The sequence below is a fragment of the Crinia signifera genome, chromosome 2, assembly GCF_055691185.1.
Source record: "Crinia signifera chromosome 2, ASM5569118v1, whole genome shotgun sequence".
Classification (NCBI taxonomy): domain Eukaryota; kingdom Metazoa; phylum Chordata; class Amphibia; order Anura; family Myobatrachidae; genus Crinia; species Crinia signifera.
The window spans coordinates 146,112,855-146,135,745 of NC_139218.1; positions in this window are offsets into that span (position 1 = coordinate 146,112,855).

Below are 22,891 nucleotides of genomic sequence, written 5' to 3' on the forward strand. Positions count from 1 at the left end.
CTGCCGCCCACCCACCCAACTGACAGCCAGCCAGCAGACAAGCACAGAGAGTTCCGTGGGTCTGTCTGTGATGTCATAAAGGGCCTGCTGATCAATGGCCAGCTCTCTGATTGGCTGCTGTGTTTGATTGACAGATTGAATCTGGCAGCTGATTGGCTGTCTACCCTAAAGTGCATTACACACCCCTGATGGTACCACTGGCTAAGACTCCACCTCAGCTCATTGATTAATTATAAATTTAGAACAAATGATGGATGAAAGCAGGCAGGCCGGCCATTTTTTTCACGCTCATTGGACTTGTTTAATGCAATGCACCTGTGTATATTCACATGCATTCACTTCATGCTGTAACCACTGTGCATAAAAATTTGGAAACATGGCATACAGTGTATCATTTGCTGTCTAAGTCATGTTTCCCATATTTTCCATTGCAAGATACAAGCCGGTTTGAGTGTTTGGGGCACATTTTAGCTAAAATCATCCTACGGGGCCTAAATGCTTATGCTAAAGCCTGCCTATTTTGAATGGCGTAGTGGTCACTGCAACCTTCAAAAAAATCAGGACTTACTACCCCAATAACCTGCTAACTCACCCCTGAAATACTTACTTATTCACACTATTTTGTTCATTTGACTTGTTTCTAATTTGAAATGCCCATTTTTGTGGGGCCAGAAAGGTGCGTCTTTAAAAGGGGATTTCTACGATACCCCACTTTTGCGCGTCGGACCGCGACTTTTTCCGGAAACGCCGAAAAACCGCAATTTTCAGGAGAAACGAGACGTACATCCTCCCCCTCTGCCGCCCACCCACCCAACTGACAGCCAGCCAGCAGACAAGCACAGAGAGTTCCGTGGGTCTGTCTGTGATGTCATAAAGGGCCTGCTGATCAATGGCCAGCTCTCTGATTGGCTGCTGTGTTTGATTGACAGATTGAATCTGGCAGCTGATTGGCTGTCTACCCTAAAGTGCATTACACACCCCTGATGGTACCACTGGCTAAGACTCCACCTCAGCTCATTGATTAATTATAAATTTAGAACAAATGATGGATGAAAGCAGGCAGGCCGGCCATTTTTTTCACGCTCATTGGACTTGTTTAATGCAATGCACCTGTGTATATTCACATGCATTCACTTCATGCTGTAACCACTGTGCATAAAAATTTGGAAACATGGCATACAGTGTATCATTTGCTGTCTAAGTCATGTTTCCCATATTTTCCATTGCAAGATACAAGCCGGTTTGAGTGTTTGGGGCACATTTTAGCTAAAATCATCCTACGGGGCCTAACTGCTTATGCTAAAGCCTGCCTATTTTGAATGGCGTAGTGGTCACTGCAACCTTCAAAAAAATCAGGACTTACTACCCCAATAACCTGCTAACTCACCCCTGAAATACTTACTTATTCACACTATTTTGTTCATTTGACTTGTTTCTAATTTGAAATGCCCATTTTTGTGGGGCCAGAAAGGTGCGTCTTTAAAAGGCGATTTCTACGATACCCCACTTTTGCGCGTCGGACCGCGACTTTTTCCGGAAACGCCGAAAAACCGCAATTTTCAGGAGAAACGAGACGTACATCCTCCCCCTCTGCCGCCCACCCACCCAACTGACAGCCAGCCAGCAGACAAGCACAGAGAGTTCCGTGGGTCTGTCTGTGATGTCATAAAGGGCCTGCTGATCAATGGCCAGCTCTCTGATTGGCTGCTGTGTTTGATTGACAGATTGAATCTGGCAGCTGATTGGCTGTCTACCCTAAAGTGCATTACACACCCCTGATGGTACCACTGGCTAAGACTCCACCTCAGCTCATTGATTAATTATAAATTTAGAACAAATGATGGATGAAAGCAGGCAGGCCGGCCATTTTTTTCACGCTCATTGGACTTGTTTAATGCAATGCACCTGTGTATATTCACATGCATTCACTTCATGCTGTAACCACTGTGCATAAAAATTTGGAAACATGGCATACAGTGTATCATTTGCTGTCTAAGTCATGTTTCCCATATTTTCCATTGCAAGATACAAGCCGGTTTGAGTGTTTGGGGCACATTTTAGCTAAAATCATCCTACGGGGCCTAAATGCTTATGCTAAAGCCTGCCTATTTTGAATGGCGTAGTGGTCACTGCAACCTTCAAAAAAATCAGGACTTACTACCCCAATAACCTGCTAACTCACCCCTGAAATACTTACTTATTCACACTATTTTGTTCATTTGACTTGTTTCTAATTTGAAATGCCCATTTTTGTGGGGCCAGAAAGGTGCGTCTTTAAAAGGCGATTTCTACGATACCCCACTTTTGCGCGTCGGACCGCGACTTTTTCCGGAAACGCAGAAAAAACGCAATTTTCAGGAGAAACGAGACGTACATCCTCCCCCTCTGCCGCCCACCCACCCAACTGACAGCCAGCCAGCAGACAAGCACAGAGAGTTCCGTGGGTCTGTCTGTGATGTCATAAAGGGCCTGCTGATCAATGGCCAGCTCTCTGATTGGCTGCTGTGTTTGATTGACAGATTGAATCTGGCAGCTGATTGGCTGTCTACCCTAAAGTGCATTACACACCCCTGATGGTACCACTGGCTAAGACTCCACCTCAGCTCATTGATTAATTATAAATTTAGAACAAATGATGGATGAAAGCAGGCAGGCCGGCCATTTTTTTCACGCTCATTGGACTTGTTTAATGCAATGCACCTGTGTATATTCACATGCATTCACTTCATGCTGTAACCACTGTGCATAAAAATTTGGAAACATGGCATACAGTGTATCATTTGCTGTCTAAGTCATGTTTCCCATATTTTCCATTGCAAGATACAAGCCGGTTTGAGTGTTTGGGGCACATTTTAGCTAAAATCATCCTACGGGGCCTAACTGCTTATGCTAAAGCCTGCCTATTTTGAATGGCGTAGTGGTCACTGCAACCTTCAAAAAAATCAGGACTTACTACCCCAATAACCTGCTAACTCACCCCTGAAATACTTACTTATTCACACTATTTTGTTCATTTGACTTGTTTCTAATTTGAAATGCCCATTTTTGTGGGGCCAGAAAGGTGCGTCTTTAAAAGGCGATTTCTACGATACCCCACTTTTGCGCGTCGGACCGCGACTTTTTCCGGAAACGCCGAAAAAACGCAATTTTCAGGAGAAACGAGACGTACATCCTCCCCCTCTGCCGCCCACCCACCCAACTGACAGCCAGCCAGCAGACAAGCACAGAGAGTTCCGTGGGTCTGTCTGTGATGTCATAAAGGGCCTGCTGATCAATGGCCAGCTCTCTGATTGGCTGCTGTGTTTGATTGACAGATTGAATCTGGCAGCTGATTGGCTGTCTACCCTAAAGTGCATTACACACCCCTGATGGTACCACTGGCTAAGACTCCACCTCAGCTCATTGATTAATTATAAATTTAGAACAAATGATGGATGAAAGCAGGCAGGCCGGCCATTTTTTTCACGCTCATTGGACTTGTTTAATGCAATGCACCTTTGTATATTCACATGCATTCGCTTCATGCTGTAACCACTGTGCATAAAAATTTGGAAACATGGCATACAGTGTATCATTTGCTGTCTAAGTCATGTTTCCCATATTTTCCATTGCAAGATACAAGCCGGTTTGAGTGTTTGGGGCACATTTTAGCTAAAATCATCCTACGGGGCCTAACTGCTTATGCCAAAGCCTGCCTATTTTGAATGGCGTAGTGGTCAATGCAACCTCCAAAAAAATCAGGACTTACTACACCAATAACCTGCTAACTCACCCCTGAAATACTTACTTATTCACACTATTTTGTTCATTTGACTTGTTTCTAATTTGAAATGCCCATTTTTGTGGGGCCAGAAAGGTGCGTCTTTAAAAGGCGATTTCTACGATACCCCACTTTTGCGCGTCGGACCGCGACTTTTTCCGGAAACGCCGAAAAACCGCAATTTTCAGGAGAAACGAGACGTACATCCTCCCCCTCTGCCGCCCACCCACCCAACTGACAGCCAGCCAGCAGACAAGCACAGAGAGTTCCGTGGGTCTGTCTGTGATGTCATAAAGGGCCTGCTGATCAATGGCCAGCTCTCTGATTGGCTGCTGTGTTTGATTGACAGATTGAATCTGGCAGCTGATTGGCTGTCTACCCTAAAGTGCATTACACACCCCTGATGGTACCACTGGCTAAGACTCCACCTCAGCTCATTGATTAATTATAAATTTAGAACAAATGATGGATGAAAGCAGGCAGGCCGGCCATTTTTTTCACGCTCATTGGACTTGTTTAATGCAATGCACCTGTGTATATTCACATGCATTCACTTCATGCTGTAACCACTGTGCATAAAAATTTGGAAACATGGCATACAGTGTATCATTTGCTGTCTAAGTCATGTTTCCCATATTTTCCATTGCAAGATACAAGCCGGTTTGAGTGTTTGGGGCACATTTTAGCTAAAATCATCCTACGGGGCCTAACTGCTTATGCCAAAGCCTGCCTATTTTGAATGGCGTAGTGGTCAATGCAACCTCCAAAAAAATCAGGACTTACTACCCCAATAACCTGCTAACTCACCCCTGAAATACTTACTTATTCACACTATTTTGTTCATTTGACTTGTTTCTAATTTGAAATGCCCATTTTTGTGGGGCCAGAAAGGTGCGTCTTTAAATGGCGATTTCTACGATACCCCACTTTTGCGCGTCGGACCGCGACTTTTTCCGGAAACGCCGAAAAACCGCAATTTTCAGGAGAAACGAGACGTACATCCTCCCCCTCTGCCGCCCACCCACCCAACTGACAGCCAGCCAGCAGACAAGCACAGAGAGTTCCGTGGGTCTGTCTGTGATGTCATAAAGGGCCTGCTGATCAATGGCCAGCTCTCTGATTGGCTGCTGTGTTTGATTGACAGATTGAATCTGGCAGCTGATTGGCTGTCTAGCCTAAAGTGCATTACACACCCCTGATGGTACCACTGGCTAAGACTCCACCTCAGCTCATTGATTAATTATAAATTTAGAACAAATGATGGATGAAAGCAGGCAGGCCGGCCATTTTTTTCACGCTCATTGGACTTGTTTAATGCAATGCACCTGTGTATATTCACATGCATTCACTTCATGCTGTAACCACTGTGCATAAAAATTTGGAAACATGGCATACAGTGTATCATTTGCTGTCTAAGTCATGTTTCCCATATTTTCCATTGCAAGATACAAGCCGGTTTGAGTGTTTGGGGCACATTTTAGCTAAAATCATCCTACGGGGCTTAACTGCTTATGCTAAAGCCTGCCTATTTTGAATGACGTAGTGGTCACTGCAACCTCCAAAAAAATCAGGACTTACTACCCCAATAACCTGCTAACTCACACCTGAAATACTTACTTATTCACACTATTTTGTTCATTTGACTTGTTTCTAATTTGAAATGCCCATTTTTGTGGGGCCAGAAAGGTGCGTCTTTAAAAGGCGATTTCTACGATACCCCACTTTTGCGCGTCAGACCGCGACTTTTTCCGGAAACGCAGAAAAAACGCAATTTTCAGGAGAAACGAGACGTACATCCTCCCCCTCTGCCGCCCACCCACCCAACTGACAGCCAGCCAGCAGACAAGCACAGAGAGTTCCGTGGGTCTGTCTGTGATGTCATAAAGGGCCTGCTGATCAATGGCCAGCTCTCTGATTGGCTGCTGTGTTTGATTGACAGATTGAATCTGGCAGCTGATTGGCTGTCTACCCTAAAGTGCATTACACACCCCTGATGGTACCACTGGCTAAGACTCCACCTCAGCTCATTGATTAATTATAAATTTAGAACAAATGATGGATGAAAGCAGGCAGGCCGGACATTTTTTTCACGCTCATTGGACTTGTTTAATGCAATGCACCTGTGTATATTCACATGCATTCACTTCATGCTGTAACCACTGTGCATAAAAATTTGGAAACATGGCATACAGTGTATCATTTGCTGTCTAAGTCATGTTTCCCATATTTTCCATTGCAAGATACAAGCCGGTTTGAGTGTTTGGGGCACATTTTAGCTAAAATCATCCTACGGGGCCTAACTGCTTATGCTAAAGCCTGCCTATTTTGAATGGCGTAGTGGTCACTGCAACCTCCAAAAAAATCAGGACTTACTACCCCAATAACCTGCTAACTCACCCCTGAAATACTTACTTATTCACACTATTTTGTTCATTTGACTTGTTTCTAATTTGAAATGCCCATTTTTGTGGGGCCAGAAAGGTGCGTCTTTAAAAGGCGATTTCTACGATACCCCACTTTTGCGCGTCGGACCGCGACTTTTTCCGGAAACGCTGAAAAACCGCAATTTTCAGGAGAAACGAGACGTACATCCTCCCCCTCTGCCGCCCACCCACCCAACTGACAGCCAGCCAGCAGACAAGCACAGAGAGTTCCGTGGGTCTGTCTGTGATGTCATAAAGGGCCTGCTGATCAATGGCCAGCTCTCTGATTGGCTGCTGTGTTTGATTGACAGATTGAATCTGGCAGCTGATTGGCTGTCTACCCTAAAGTGCATTACACACCCCTGATGGTACCACTGGCTAAGACTCCACCTCAGCTCATTGATTAATTATAAATTTAGAACAAATGATGGATGAAAGCAGGCAGGCCGGCCATTTTTTTCACGCTCATTGGACTTGTTTAATGCAATGCACCTTTGTATATTCACATGCATTCGCTTCATGCTGTAACCACTGTGCATAAAAATTTGGAAACATGGCATACAGTGTATCATTTGCTGTCTAAGTCATGTTTCCCATATTTTCCATTGCAAGATACAAGCCGGTTTGAGTGTTTGGGGAACATTTTAGCTAAAATCATCCTACGGGGCCTAACTGCTTATGCTAAAGCCTGCCTATTTTGAATGGCGTAGTGGTCACTGCAACCTCCAAAAAAATCAGGACTTACTACCCCAATAACCTGCTAACTCACCCCTGAAATACTTACTTATTCACACTATTTTGTTCATTTGACTTGTTTCTAATTTGAAATGCCCATTTTTGTGGGGCCAGAAAGGTGCGTCTTTAAAAGGCGATTTCTACGATACCCCACTTTTGCGCGTCGGACCGCGACTTTTTCCGGAAACGCCGAAAAACCGCAATTTTCAGGAGAAACGAGACGTACATCCTCCCCCTCTGCCGCCCACCCACCCAACTGACAGCCAGCCAGCAGACAAGCACAGAGAGTTCCGTGGGTCTGTCTGTGATGTCATAAAGGGCCTGCTGATCAATGGCCAGCTCTCTGATTGGCTGCTGTGTTTGATTGACAGATTGAATCTGGCAGCTGATTGGCTGTCTACCCTAAAGTGCATTACACACCCCTGATGGTACCACTGGCTAAGACTCCACCTCAGCTCATTGATTAATTATAAATTTAGAACAAATGATGGATGAAAGCAGGCAGGCCGGCCATTTTTTTCACGCTCATTGGACTTGTTTAATGCAATGCACCTTTGTATATTCACATGCATTCGCTTCATGCTGTAACCACTGTGCATAAAAATTTGGAAACATGGCATACAGTGTATCATTTGCTGTCTAAGTCATGTTTCCCATATTTTCCATTGCAAGATACAAGCCGGTTTGAGTGTTTGGGGCACATTTTAGCTAAAATCATCCTACGGGGCCTAACTGCTTATGCCAAAGCCTGCCTATTTTGAATGGCGTAGTGGTCACTGCAACCTCCAAAAAAATCAGGACTTACTACCCCATTAACCTGCTAACTCACCCCTGAAATACTTACTTATTCACACTATTTTGTTCATTTGACTTGTTTCTAATTTGAAATGCCCATTTTTGTGGGGCCAGAAAGGTGCGTCTTTAAAAGGCGATTTCTACGATACCCCACTTTTGCGCGTCGGACCGCGACTTTTTCCGGAAACGCCGAAAAACCGCAATTTTCAGGAGAAACGAGACGTACATCCTCCCCCTCTGCCGCCCACCCACCCAACTGACAGCCAGCCAGCAGACAAGCACAGAGAGTTCCGTGGGTCTGTCTGTGATGTCATAAAGGGCCTGCTGATCAATGGCCAGCTCTCTGATTGGCTGCTGTGTTTGATTGACAGATTGAATCTGGCAGCTGATTGGCTGTCTACCCTAAAGTGCATTACACACCCCTGATGGTACCACTGGCTAAGACTCCACCTCAGCTCATTGATTAATTATAAATTTAGAACAAATGATGGATGAAAGCAGGCAGGCCGGCCATTTTTTTCACGCTCATTGGACTTGTTTAATGCAATGCACCTGTGTATATTCACATGCATTCACTTCATGCTGTAACCACTGTGCATAAAAATTTGGAAACATGGCATACAGTGTATCATTTGCTGTCTAAGTCATGTTTCCCATATTTTCCATTGCAAGATACAAGCCGGTTTGAGTGTTTGGGGCACATTTTAGCTAAAATCATCCTACGGGGCCTAAATGCTTATGCTAAAGCCTGCCTATTTTGAATGGCGTAGTGGTCACTGCAACCTTCAAAAAAATCAGGACTTACTACCCCAATAACCTGCTAACTCACCCCTGAAATACTTACTTATTCACACTATTTTGTTCATTTGACTTGTTTCTAATTTGAAATGCCCATTTTTGTGGGGCCAGAAAGGTGCGTCTTTAAAAGGCGATTTCTACGATACCCCACTTTTGCGCGTCGGACCGCGACTTTTTCCGGAAACGCAGAAAAAACGCAATTTTCAGGAGAAACGAGACGTACATCCTCCCCCTCTGCCGCCCACCCACCCAACTGACAGCCAGCCAGCAGACAAGCACAGAGAGTTCCGTGGGTCTGTCTGTGATGTCATAAAGGGCCTGCTGATCAATGGCCAGCTCTCTGATTGGCTGCTGTGTTTGATTGACAGATTGAATCTGGCAGCTGATTGGCTGTCTACCCTAAAGTGCATTACACACCCCTGATGGTACCACTGGCTAAGACTCCACCTCAGCTCATTGATTAATTATAAATTTAGAACAAATGATGGATGAAAGCAGGCAGGCCGGCCATTTTTTTCACGCTCATTGGACTTGTTTAATGCAATGCACCTGTGTATATTCACATGCATTCACTTCATGCTGTAACCACTGTGCATAAAAATTTGGAAACATGGCATACAGTGTATCATTTGCTGTCTAAGTCATGTTTCCCATATTTTCCATTGCAAGATACAAGCCGGTTTGAGTGTTTGGGGCACATTTTAGCTAAAATCATCCTACGGGGCCTAAATGCTTATGCTAAAGCCTGCCTATTTTGAATGGCGTAGTGGTCACTGCAACCTTCAAAAAAATCAGGACTTACTACCCCAATAACCTGCTAACTCACCCCTGAAATACTTACTTATTCACACTATTTTGTTCATTTGACTTGTTTCTAATTTGAAATGCCCATTTTTGTGGGGCCAGAAAGGTGCGTCTTTAAAAGGCGATTTCTACGATACCCCACTTTTGCGCGTCGGACCGCGACTTTTTCCGGAAACGCAGAAAAAACGCAATTTTCAGGAGAAACGAGACGTACATCCTCCCCCTCTGCCGCCCACCCACCCAACTGACAGCCAGCCAGCAGACAAGCACAGAGAGTTCCGTGGGTCTGTCTGTGATGTCATAAAGGGCCTGCTGATCAATGGCCAGCTCTCTGATTGGCTGCTGTGTTTGATTGACAGATTGAATCTGGCAGCTGATTGGCTGTCTACCCTAAAGTGCATTACACACCCCTGATGGTACCACTGGCTAAGACTCCACCTCAGCTCATTGATTAATTATAAATTTAGAACAAATGATGGATGAAAGCAGGCAGGCCGGCCATTTTTTTCACGCTCATTGGACTTGTTTAATGCAATGCACCTGTGTATATTCACATGCATTCACTTCATGCTGTAACCACTGTGCATAAAAATTTGGAAACATGGCATACAGTGTATCATTTGCTGTCTAAGTCATGTTTCCCATATTTTCCATTGCAAGATACAAGCCGGTTTGAGTGTTTGGGGCACATTTTAGCTAAAATCATCCTACGGGGCCTAACTGCTTATGCTAAAGCCTGCCTATTTTGAATGGCGTAGTGGTCACTGCAACCTTCAAAAAAATCAGGACTTACTACCCCAATAACCTGCTAACTCACCCCTGAAATACTTACTTATTCACACTATTTTGTTCATTTGACTTGTTTCTAATTTGAAATGCCCATTTTTGTGGGGCCAGAAAGGTGCGTCTTTAAAAGGCGATTTCTACGATACCCCACTTTTGCGCGTCGGACCGCGACTTTTTCCGGAAACGCCGAAAAAACGCAATTTTCAGGAGAAACGAGACGTACATCCTCCCCCTCTGCCGCCCACCCACCCAACTGACAGCCAGCCAGCAGACAAGCACAGAGAGTTCCGTGGGTCTGTCTGTGATGTCATAAAGGGCCTGCTGATCAATGGCCAGCTCTCTGATTGGCTGCTGTGTTTGATTGACAGATTGAATCTGGCAGCTGATTGGCTGTCTACCCTAAAGTGCATTACACACCCCTGATGGTACCACTGGCTAAGACTCCACCTCAGCTCATTGATTAGTTATAAATTTAGAACAAATGATGGATGAAAGCAGGCAGGCCGGCCATTTTTTTCACGCTCATTGGACTTGTTTAATGCAATGCACCTGTGTATATTCACATGCATTCACTTCATGCTGTAACCACTGTGCATAAAAATTTGGAAACATGGCATACAGTGTATCATTTGCTGTCTAAGTCATGTTTCCCATATTTTCCATTGCAAGATACAAGCCGGTTTGAGTGTTTGGGGCACATTTTAGCTAAAATCATCCTACGGGGCCTAACTGCTTATGCTAAAGCCTGCCTATTTTGAATGGCGTAGTGGTCACTGCAACCTCCAAAAAAATCAGGACTTACTACCCCAATAACCTGCTAACTCACCCCTGAAATACTTACTTATTCACACTATTTTGTTCATTTGACTTGTTTCTAATTTGAAATGCCCATTTTTGTGGGGCCAGAAAGGTGCGTCTTTAAAAGGCGATTTCTACGATACCCCACTTTTGCGCGTCGGACCGCGACTTTTTCCGGAAACGCAGAAAAAACGCAATTTTCAGGAGAAACGAGACGTACATCCTCCCCCTCTGCCGCCCACCCACCCAACTGACAGCCAGCCAGCAGACAAGCACAGAGAGTTCCGTGGGTCTGTCTGTGATGTCATAAAGGGCCTGCTGATCAATGGCCAGCTCTCTGATTGGCTGCTGTGTTTGATTGACAGATTGAATCTGGCAGCTGATTGGCTGTCTACCCTAAAGTGCATTACACACCCCTGATGGTACCACTGGCTAAGACTCCACCTCAGCTCATTGATTAATTATAAATTTAGAACAAATGATGGATGAAAGCAGGCAGGCCGGCCATTTTTTTCACGCTCATTGGACTTGTTTAATGCAATGCACCTGTGTATATTCACATGCATTCACTTCATGCTGTAACCACTGTGCATAAAAATTTGGAAACATGGCATACAGTGTATCATTTGCTGTCTAAGTCATGTTTCCCATATTTTCCATTGCAAGATACAAGCCGGTTTGAGTGTTTGGGGCACATTTTAGCTAAAATCATCCTACGGGGCCTAACTGCTTATGCTAAAGCCTGCCTATTTTGAATGGCGTAGTGGTCACTGCAACCTCCAAAAAAATCAGGACTTACTACCCCAATAACCTGCTAACTCACCCCTGAAATACTTACTTATTCACACTATTTTGTTCATTTGACTTGTTTCTAATTTGAAATGCCCATTTTTGTGGGGCCAGAAAGGTGCGTCTTTAAAAGGCGATTTCTACGATACCCCACTTTTGCGCGTCGGACCGCGACTTTTTCCGGAAACGCTGAAAAACCGCAATTTTCAGGAGAAACGAGACTTACATCCTCCCCCTCTGCCGCCCACCCAACTGACAGCCAGCCAGCAGACAAGCACAGAGAGTTCCGTGGGTCTGTCTGTGATGTCATAAAGGGCCTGCTGATCAATGGCCAGCTCTCTGATTGGCTGCTGTGTTTGATTGACAGATTGAATCTGGCAGCTGATTGGCTGTCTACCCTAAAGTGCATTACACACCCCTGATGGTACCACTGGCTAAGACTCCACCTCAGCTCATTGATTAATTATAAATTTAGAACAAATGATGGATGAAAGCAGGCAGGCCGGCCATTTTTTTCACGCTCATTGGACTTGTTTAATGCAATGCACCTTTGTATATTCACATGCATTCGCTTCATGCTGTAACCACTGTGCATAAAAATTTGGAAACATGGCATACAGTGTATCATTTGCTGTCTAAGTCATGTTTCCCATATTTTCCATTGCAAGATACAAGCCGGTTTGAGTGTTTGGGGCACATTTTAGCTAAAATCATCCTACGGGGCCTAACTGCTTATGCCAAAGCCTGCCTATTTTGAATGGCGTAGTGGTCACTGCAACCTCCAAAAAAATCAGGACTTACTACCCCAATAACCTGCTAACTCACCCCTGAAATACTTACTTATTCACACTATTTTGTTCATTTGACTTGTTTCTAATTTGAAATGCCCATTTTTGTGGGGCCAGAAAGGTGCGTCTTTAAAAGGCGATTTCTACGATACCCCACTTTTGCGCGTCGGACCGCGACTTTTTCCGGAAACGCCGAAAAACCGCAATTTTCAGGAGAAACGAGACGTACATCCTCCCCCTCTGCCGCCCACCCACCCAACTGACAGCCAGCCAGCAGACAAGCACAGAGAGTTCCGTGGGTCTGTCTGTGATGTCATAAAGGGCCTGCTGATCAATGGCCAGCTCTCTGATTGGCTGCTGTGTTTGATTGACAGATTGAATCTGGCAGCTGATTGGCTGTCTACCCTAAAGTGCATTACACACCCCTGATGGTACCACTGGCTAAGACTCCACCTCAGCTCATTGATTAATTATAAATTTAGAACAAATGATGGATGAAAGCAGGCAGGCCGGCCATTTTTTTCACGCTCATTGGACTTGTTTAATGCAATGCACCTGTGTATATTCACATGCATTCACTTCATGCTGTAACCACTGTGCATAAAAATTTGGAAACATGGCATACAGTGTATCATTTGCTGTCTAAGTCATGTTTCCCATATTTTCCATTGCAAGATACAAGCCGGTTTGAGTGTTTGGGGCACATTTTAGCTAAAATCATCCTACGGGGCCTAACTGCTTATGCTAAAGCCTGCCTATTTTGAATGGCGTAGTGGTCACTGCAACCTCCAAAAAAATCAGGACTTACTACCCCAATAACCTGCTAACTCACCCCTGAAATACTTACTTATTCACACTATTTTGTTCATTTGACTTGTTTCTAATTTGAAATGCCCATTTTTGTGGGGCCAGAAAGGTGCGTCTTTAAAAGGCGATTTCTACGATACCCCACTTTTGCGCGTCGGACCGCGACTTTTTCCGGAAACGCCGAAAAACCGCAATTTTCAGGAGAAACGAGACGTACATCCTCCCCCTCTGCCGCCCACCCACCCAACTGACAGCCAGCCAGCAGACAAGCACAGAGAGTTCCGTGGGTCTGTCTGTGATGTCATAAAGGGCCTGCTGATCAATGGCCAGCTCTCTGATTGGCTGCTGTGTTTGATTGACAGATTGAATCTGGCAGCTGATTGGCTGTCTACCCTAAAGTGCATTACACACCCCTGATGGTACCACTGGCTAAGACTCCACCTCAGCTCATTGATTAATTATAAATTTAGAACAAATGATGGATGAAAGCAGGCAGGCCGGCCATTTTTTTCACGCTCATTGGACTTGTTTAATGCAATGCACCTGTGTATATTCACATGCATTCACTTCATGCTGTAACCACTGTGCATAAAAATTTGGAAACATGGCATACAGTGTATCATTTGCTGTCTAAGTCATGTTTCCCATATTTTCCATTGCAAGATACAAGCCGGTTTGAGTGTTTGGGGCACATTTTAGCTAAAATCATCCTACGGGGCCTAACTGCTTATGCTAAAGCCTGCCTATTTTGAATGGCGTAGTGGTCACTGCAACCTCCAAAAAAATCAGGACTTACTACCCCAATAACCTGCTAACTCACCCCTGAAATACTTACTTATTCACACTATTTTGTTCATTTGACTTGTTTCTAATTTGAAATGCCCATTTTTGTGGGGCCAGAAAGGTGCGTCTTTAAAAGGCGATTTCTACGATACCCCACTTTTGCGCGTCGGACCGCGACTTTTTCCGGAAACGCTGAAAAACCGCAATTTTCAGGAGAAACGAGACTTACATCCTCCCCCTCTGCCGCCCACCCAACTGACAGCCAGCCAGCAGACAAGCACAGAGAGTTCCGTGGGTCTGTCTGTGATGTCATAAAGGGCCTGCTGATCAATGGCCAGCTCTCTGATTGGCTGCTGTGTTTGATTGACAGATTGAATCTGGCAGCTGATTGGCTGTCTACCCTAAAGTGCATTACACACCCCTGATGGTACCACTGGCTAAGACTCCACCTCAGCTCATTGATTAATTATAAATTTAGAACAAATGATGGATGAAAGCAGGCAGGCCGGCCATTTTTTTCACGCTCATTGGACTTGTTTAATGCAATGCACCTTTGTATATTCACATGCATTCGCTTCATGCTGTAACCACTGTGCATAAAAATTTGGAAACATGGCATACAGTGTATCATTTGCTGTCTAAGTCATGTTTCCCATATTTTCCATTGCAAGATACAAGCCGGTTTGAGTGTTTGGGGCACATTTTAGCTAAAATCATCCTACGGGGCCTAACTGCTTATGCCAAAGCCTGCCTATTTTGAATGGCGTAGTGGTCACTGCAACCTCCAAAAAAATCAGGACTTACTACCCCAATAACCTGCTAACTCACCCCTGAAATACTTACTTATTCACACTATTTTGTTCATTTGACTTGTTTCTAATTTGAAATGCCCATTTTTGTGGGGCCAGAAAGGTGCGTCTTTAAAAGGCGATTTCTACGATACCCCACTTTTGCGCGTCGGACCGCGACTTTTTCCGGAAACGCCGAAAAACCGCAATTTTCAGGAGAAACGAGACGTACATCCTCCCCCTCTGCCGCCCACCCACCCAACTGACAGCCAGCCAGCAGACAAGCACAGAGAGTTCCGTGGGTCTGTCTGTGATGTCATAAAGGGCCTGCTGATCAATGGCCAGCTCTCTGATTGGCTGCTGTGTTTGATTGACAGATTGAATCTGGCAGCTGATTGGCTGTCTACCCTAAAGTGCATTACACACCCCTGATGGTACCACTGGCTAAGACTCCACCTCAGCTCATTGATTAATTATAAATTTAGAACAAATGATGGATGAAAGCAGGCAGGCCGGCCATTTTTTTCACGCTCATTGGACTTGTTTAATGCAATGCACCTGTGTATATTCACATGCATTCACTTCATGCTGTAACCACTGTGCATAAAAATTTGGAAACATGGCATACAGTGTATCATTTGCTGTCTAAGTCATGTTTCCCATATTTTCCATTGCAAGATACAAGCCGGTTTGAGTGTTTGGGGCACATTTTAGCTAAAATCATCCTACGGGGCCTAACTGCTTATGCTAAAGCCTGCCTATTTTGAATGGCGTAGTGGTCACTGCAACCTCCAAAAAAATCAGGACTTACTACCCCAATAACCTGCTAACTCACCCCTGAAATACTTACTTATTCACACTATTTTGTTCATTTGACTTGTTTCTAATTTGAAATGCCCATTTTTGTGGGGCCAGAAAGGTGCGTCTTTAAAAGGCGATTTCTACGATACCCCACTTTTGCGCGTCGGACCGCGACTTTTTCCGGAAACGCCGAAAAACCGCAATTTTCAGGAGAAACGAGACGTACATCCTCCCCCTCTGCCGCCCACCCACCCAACTGACAGCCAGCCAGCAGACAAGCACAGAGAGTTCCGTGGGTCTGTCTGTGATGTCATAAAGGGCCTGCTGATCAATGGCCAGCTCTCTGATTGGCTGCTGTGTTTGATTGACAGATTGAATCTGGCAGCTGATTGGCTGTCTACCCTAAAGTGCATTACACACCCCTGATGGTACCACTGGCTAAGACTCCACCTCAGCTCATTGATTAATTATAAATTTAGAACAAATGATGGATGAAAGCAGGCAGGCCGGCCATTTTTTTCACGCTCATTGGACTTGTTTAATGCAATGCACCTGTGTATATTCACATGCATTCACTTCATGCTGTAACCACTGTGCATAAAAATTTGGAAACATGGCATACAGTGTATCATTTGCTGTCTAAGTCATGTTTCCCATATTTTCCATTGCAAGATACAAGCCGGTTTGAGTGTTTGGGGCACATTTTAGCTAAAATCATCCTACGGGGCCTAACTGCTTATGCTAAAGCCTGCCTATTTTGAATGGCGTAGTGGTCACTGCAACCTCCAAAAAAATCAGGACTTACTACCCCAATAACCTGCTAACTCACCCCTGAAATACTTACTTATTCACACTATTTTGTTCATTTGACTTGTTTCTAATTTGAAATGCCCATTTTTGTGGGGCCAGAAAGGTGCGTCTTTAAAAGGCGATTTCTACGATACCCCACTTTTGCGCGTCGGACCGCGACTTTTTCCGGAAACGCTGAAAAACCGCAATTTTCAGGAGAAACGAGACTTACATCCTCCCCCTCTGCCGCCCACCCAACTGACAGCCAGCCAGCAGACAAGCACAGAGAGTTCCGTGGGTCTGTCTGTGATGTCATAAAGGGCCTGCTGATCAATGGCCAGCTCTCTGATTGGCTGCTGTGTTTGATTGACAGATTGAATCTGGCAGCTGATTGGCTGTCTACCCTAAAGTGCATTACACACCCCTGATGGTACCACTGGCTAAGACTCCACCTCAGCTCATTGATTAATTATAAATTTAGAACAAATGATGGATGAAAGCAGGCAGGCCGGCCATTTTTTTCACGCTCATTGGACTTGTTTAATGCAATGCACCTTTGTATATTCACATGCATTCGCTTCATGCTGTAACCACTGTGCATAAAAATTTGGAAACATGGCATACAGTGTATCATTTGCTGTCTAAGTCATGTTTCCCATATTTTCCATTGCAAGATACAAGCCGGTTTGAGTGTTTGGGGCACATTTTAGCTAAAATCATCCTACGGGGCCTAACTGCTTATGCCAAAGCCTGCCTATTTTGAATGGCGTAGTGGTCACTGCAACCTCCAAAAAAATCAGGACTTACTACCCCAATAACCTGCTAACTCACCCCTGAAATACTTACTTATTCACACTATTTTGTTCATTTGACTTGTTTCTAATTTGAAATGCCCATTTTTGTGGGGCCAGAAAGGTGCGTCTTTAAAAGGCGATTTCTACGATACCCCACTTTTGCGCGTCGGACCGCGACTTTTTCCGGAAACGCCGAAAAACCGCAATTTTCAGGAGAAACGAGACGTACATCCTCCCCCTCTGCCGCCCACCCACCCAACTGACAGCCAGCCAGCAGACAAGCACAGAGAGTTCCGTGGGTCTGTCTGTGATGTCATAAAGGGCCTGCTGATCAATGGCCAGCTCTCTGATTGGCTGCTGTGTTTGATTGACAGATTGAATCTGGCAGCTGATTGGCTGTCTACCCTAAAGTGCATTACACACCCCTGATGGTACCACTGGCTAAGACTCCACCTCAGCTCATTGATTAATTATAAATTTAGAACAAATGATGGATGAAAGCAGGCAGGCCGGCCATTTTTTTCACGCTCATTGGACTTGTTTAATGCAATGCACCTGTGTATATTCACATGCATTCACTTCATGCTGTAACCACTGTGCATAAAAATTTGGAAACATGGCATACAGTGTATCATTTGCTGTCTAAGTCATGTTTCCCATATTTTCCATTGCAAGATACAAGCCGGTTTGAGTGTTTGGGGCACATTTTAGCTAAAATCATCCTACGGGGCCTAACTGCTTATGCTAAAGCCTGCCTATTTTGAATGGCGTAGTGGTCACTGCAACCTCCAAAAAAATCAGGACTTACTACCCCAATAACCTGCTAACTCACCCCTGAAATACTTACTTATTCACACTATTTTGTTCATTTGACTTGTTTCTAATTTGAAATGCCCATTTTTGTGGGGCCAGAAAGGTGCGTCTTTAAAAGGCGATTTCTACGATACCCCACTTTTGCGCGTCGGACCGCGACTTTTTCCGGAAACGCTGAAAAACCGCAATTTTCAGGAGAAACGAGACGTACATCCTCCCCCTCTGCCGCCCACCCACCCAACTGACAGCCAGCCAGCAGACAAGCACAGAGAGTTCCGTGGGTCTGTCTGTGATGTCATAAAGGGCCTGCTGATCAATGGCCAGCTCTCTGATTGGCTGCTGTGTTTGATTGACAGATTGAATCTGGCAGCTGATTGGCTGTCTACCCTAAAGTGCATTACACACCCCTGATGGTACCACTGGCTAAGACTCCACCTCAGCTCATTGATTAATTATAAATTTAGAACAAATGATGGATGAAAGCAGGCAGGCCGGCCATTTTTTTCACGCTCATTGGACTTGTTTAATGCAATGCACCTGTGTATATTCACATGCATTCACTTCATGCTGTAACCACTGTGCATAAAAATTTGGAAACATGGCATACAGTGTATCATTTGCTGTCTAAGTCATGTTTCCCATATTTTCCATTGCAAGATACAAGCCGGTTTGAGTGTTTGGGGCACATTTTAGCTAAAATCATCCTACGGGGCCTAAATGCTTATGCTAAAGCCTGCCTATTTTGAATGGCGTAGTGGTCACTGCAACCTCCAAAAAAATCAGGACTTACTACCCCAATAACCTGCTAACTCACCCCTGAAATACTTACTTATTCACACTATTTTGTTCATTTGACTTGTTTCTAATTTGAAATGCCCATTTTTGTGGGGCCAGAAAGGTGCGTCTTTAAAAGGCGATTTCTACGATACCCCACTTTTGCGCGTCGGACCGCGACTTTTTCCGGAAACGCTGAAAAACCGCAATTTTCAGGAGAAACGAGACGTACATCCTCCCCCTCTGCCGCCCACCCACCCAACTGACAGCCAGCCAGCAGACAAGCACAGAGAGTTCCGTGGGTCTGTCTGTGATGTCATAAAGGGCCTGCTGATCAATGGCCAGCTCTCTGATTGGCTGCTGTGTTTGATTGACAGATTGAATCTGGCAGCTGATTGGCTGTCTACCCTAAAGTGCATTACACACCCCTGATGGTACCACTGGCTAAGACTCCACCTCAGCTCATTGATTAATTATAAATTTAGAACAAATGATGGATGAAAGCAGGCAGGCCGGCCATTTTTTTCACGCTCATTGGACTTGTTTAATGCAATGCACCTTTGTATATTCACATGCATTCGCTTCATGCTGTAACCACTGTGCATAAAAATTTGGAAACATGGCATACAGTGTATCATTTGCTGTCTAAGTCATGTTTCCCATATTTTCCATTGCAAGATACAAGCCGGTTTGAGTGTTTGGGGCACATTTTAGCTAAAATCATCCTACGGGGCCTAACTGCTTATGCCAAAGCCTGCCTATTTTGAATGGCGTAGTGGTCAATGCAACCTCCAAAAAAATCAGGACTTACTACCCCAATAACCTGCTAACTCACCCCTGAAATACTTACTTATTCACACTATTTTGTTCATTTGACTTGTTTCTAATTTGAAATGCCCATTTTTGTGGGGCCAGAAAGGTGCGTCTTTAAAAGGCGATTTCTACGATACCCCACTTTTGCGCGTCGGACCGCGAATTTTTCCGGAAACGCCGAAAAACCGCAATTTTCAGGAGAAACGAGACGTACATCCTCCCCCTCTGCCGCCCACCCACCCAACTGACAGCCAGCCAGCAGACAAGCACAGAGAGTTCCGTGGGTCTGTCTGTGATGTCATAAAGGGCCTGCTGATCAATGGCCAGCTCTCTGATTGGCTGCTGTGTTTGATTGACAGATTGAATCTGGCAGCTGATTGGCTGTCTACCCTAAAGTGCATTACACACCCCTGATGGTACCACTGGCTAAGACTCCACCTCAGCTCATTGATTAATTATAAATTTAGAACAAATGATGGATGAAAGCAGGCAGGCCGGCCATTTTTTTCACGCTCATTGGACTTGTTTAATGCAATGCACCTGTGTATATTCACATGCATTCACTTCATGCTGTAACCACTGTGCATAAAAATTTGGAAACATGGCATACAGTGTATCATTTGCTGTCTAAGTCATGTTTCCCATATTTTCCATTGCAAGATACAAGCCGGTTTGAGTGTTTGGGGCACATTTTAGCTAAAATCATCCTACGGGGCCTAACTGCTTATGCCAAAGCCTGCCTATTTTGAATGGCGTAGTGGTCAATGCAACCTCCAAAAAAATCAGGACTTACTACCCCAATAACCTGCTAACTCACCCCTGAAATACTTACTTATTCACACTATTTTGTTCATTTGACTTGTTTCTAATTTGAAATGCCCATTTTTGTGGGGCCAGAAAGGTGCGTCTTTAAAAGGCGATTTCTACGATACCCCACTTTTGCGCGTCGGACCGCGACTTTTTCCGGAAACGCCGAAAAACCGCAATTTTCAGGAGAAACGAGACGTACATCCTCCCCCTCTGCCGCCCACCCACCCAACTGACAGCCAGCCAGCAGACAAGCACAGAGAGTTCCGTGGGTCTGTCTGTGATGTCATAAAGGGCCTGCTGATCAATGGCCAGCTCTCTGATTGGCTGCTGTGTTTGATTGACAGATTGAATCTGGCAGCTGATTGTCTGTCTACCCTAAAGTGCATTACACACCCCTGATGGTACCACTGGCTAAGATTCCACCTCAGCTCATTGATTAATTATAAATTTAGAACAAATGATGGATGAAAGCAGGCAGGCCGGCCATTTTTTTCACGCTCATTGGACTTGTTTAATGCAATGCACCTGTGTATATTCACATGCATTCACTTCATGCTGTAACCACTGTGCATAAAAATTTGGAAACATGGCATACAGTGTATCATTTGCTGTCTAAGTCATGTTTCCCATATTTTCCATTGCAAGATACAAGCCGGTTTGAGTGTTTGGGGCACATTTTAGCTAAAATCATCCTACGGGGCCTAAATGCTTATGCTAAAGCCTGCCTATTTTGAATGGCGTAGTGGTCACTGCAACCTCCAAAAAAATCAGGACTTACTACCCCAATAACCTGCTAACTCACCCCTGAAATACTTACTTATTCACACTATTTTGTTCATTTGACTTGTTTCTAATTTGAAATGCCCATTTTTGTGGGGCCAGAAAGGTGCGTCTTTAAAAGGCGATTTCTACGATACCCCACTTTTGCGCGTCGGACCACGACTTTTTCCGGAAACGCTGAAAAACCGCAATTTTCAGGAGAAACGAGACGTACATCCTCCCCCTCTGCCGCCCACCCACCCAGCTGACAGCCAGCCAGCAGACAAGCACAGAGAGTTCCGTGGGTCTGTCTGTGATGTCATAAAGGGCCTGCTGATCAATGGCCAGCTCTCTGATTGGCTGCTGTGTTTGATTGACAGATTGAATCTGGCAGCTGATTGGCTGTCTACCCTAAAGTGCATTACACACCCCTGATGGTACCACTGGCTAAGACTCCACCTCAGCTCATTGATTAATTATAAATTTAGAACAAATGATGGATGAAAGCAGGCAGGCCGGCCATTTTTTTCACGCTCATTGGACTTGTTTAATGCAATGCACCTTTGTATACTCACATGCATTCGCTTCATGCTGTAACCACTGTGCATAAAAATTTGGAAACATGGCATACAGTGTATCATTTGCTGTCTAAGTCATGTTTCCCATATTTTCCATTGCAAGATACAAGCCGGTTTGAGTGTTCGGGGCACATTTTAGCTAAAATCATCCTACGGGGCCTAACTGCTTATGCCAAAGCCTGCCTATTTTGAATGGCGTAGTGGTCAATGCAACCTCCAAAAAAATCAGGACTTACTACCCCAATAACCTGCTAACTCACCCCTGAAATACTTACTTATTCACACTATTTTGTTCATTTGACTTGTTTCTAATTTGAAATGCCCATTTTTGTGGGGCCAGAAAGGTGCGTCTTTAAAAGGCGATTTCTACGATACCCCACTTTTGCGCGTCGGACCGCGACTTTTTCCGGAAACGCCGAAAAACCACAATTTTCAGGAGAAACGAGACGTACATCCTCCCCCTCTGCCGCCCACCCACCCAACTGACAGCCAGCCAGCAGACAAGCACAGAGAGTTCCGTGGGTCTGTCTGTGATGTCATAAAGGGCCTGCTGATCAATGGCCAGCTCTCTGATTGGCTGCTGTGTTTGATTGACAGATTGAATCTGGCAGCTGATTGGCTGTCTACCCTAAAGTGCATTACACACCCCTGATGGTACCACTGGCTAAGACTCCACCTCAGCTCATTGATTAATTATAAATTTAGAACAAATGATGGATGAAAGCAGGCAGGCCGGACATTTTTTTCACGCTCATTGGACTTGTTTAATGCAATGCACCTTTGTATATTCACATGCATTCGCTTCATGCTGTAACCACTGTGCATAAAAATTTGGAAACATGGCATACAGTGTATCATTTGCTGTCTAAGTCATGTTTCCCATATTTTCCATTGCAAGATACAAGCCGGTTTGAGTGTTTGGGGCACATTTTAGCTAAAATCATCCTACGGGGCCTAACTGCTTATGCCAAAGCCTGCCTATTTTGAATGGCGTAGTGGTCACTGCAACCTCCAAAAAAATCAGGACTTACTACCCCAATAACCTGCTAACTCACCCCTGAAATACTTACTTATTCACACTATTTTGTTCATTTGACTTGTTTCTA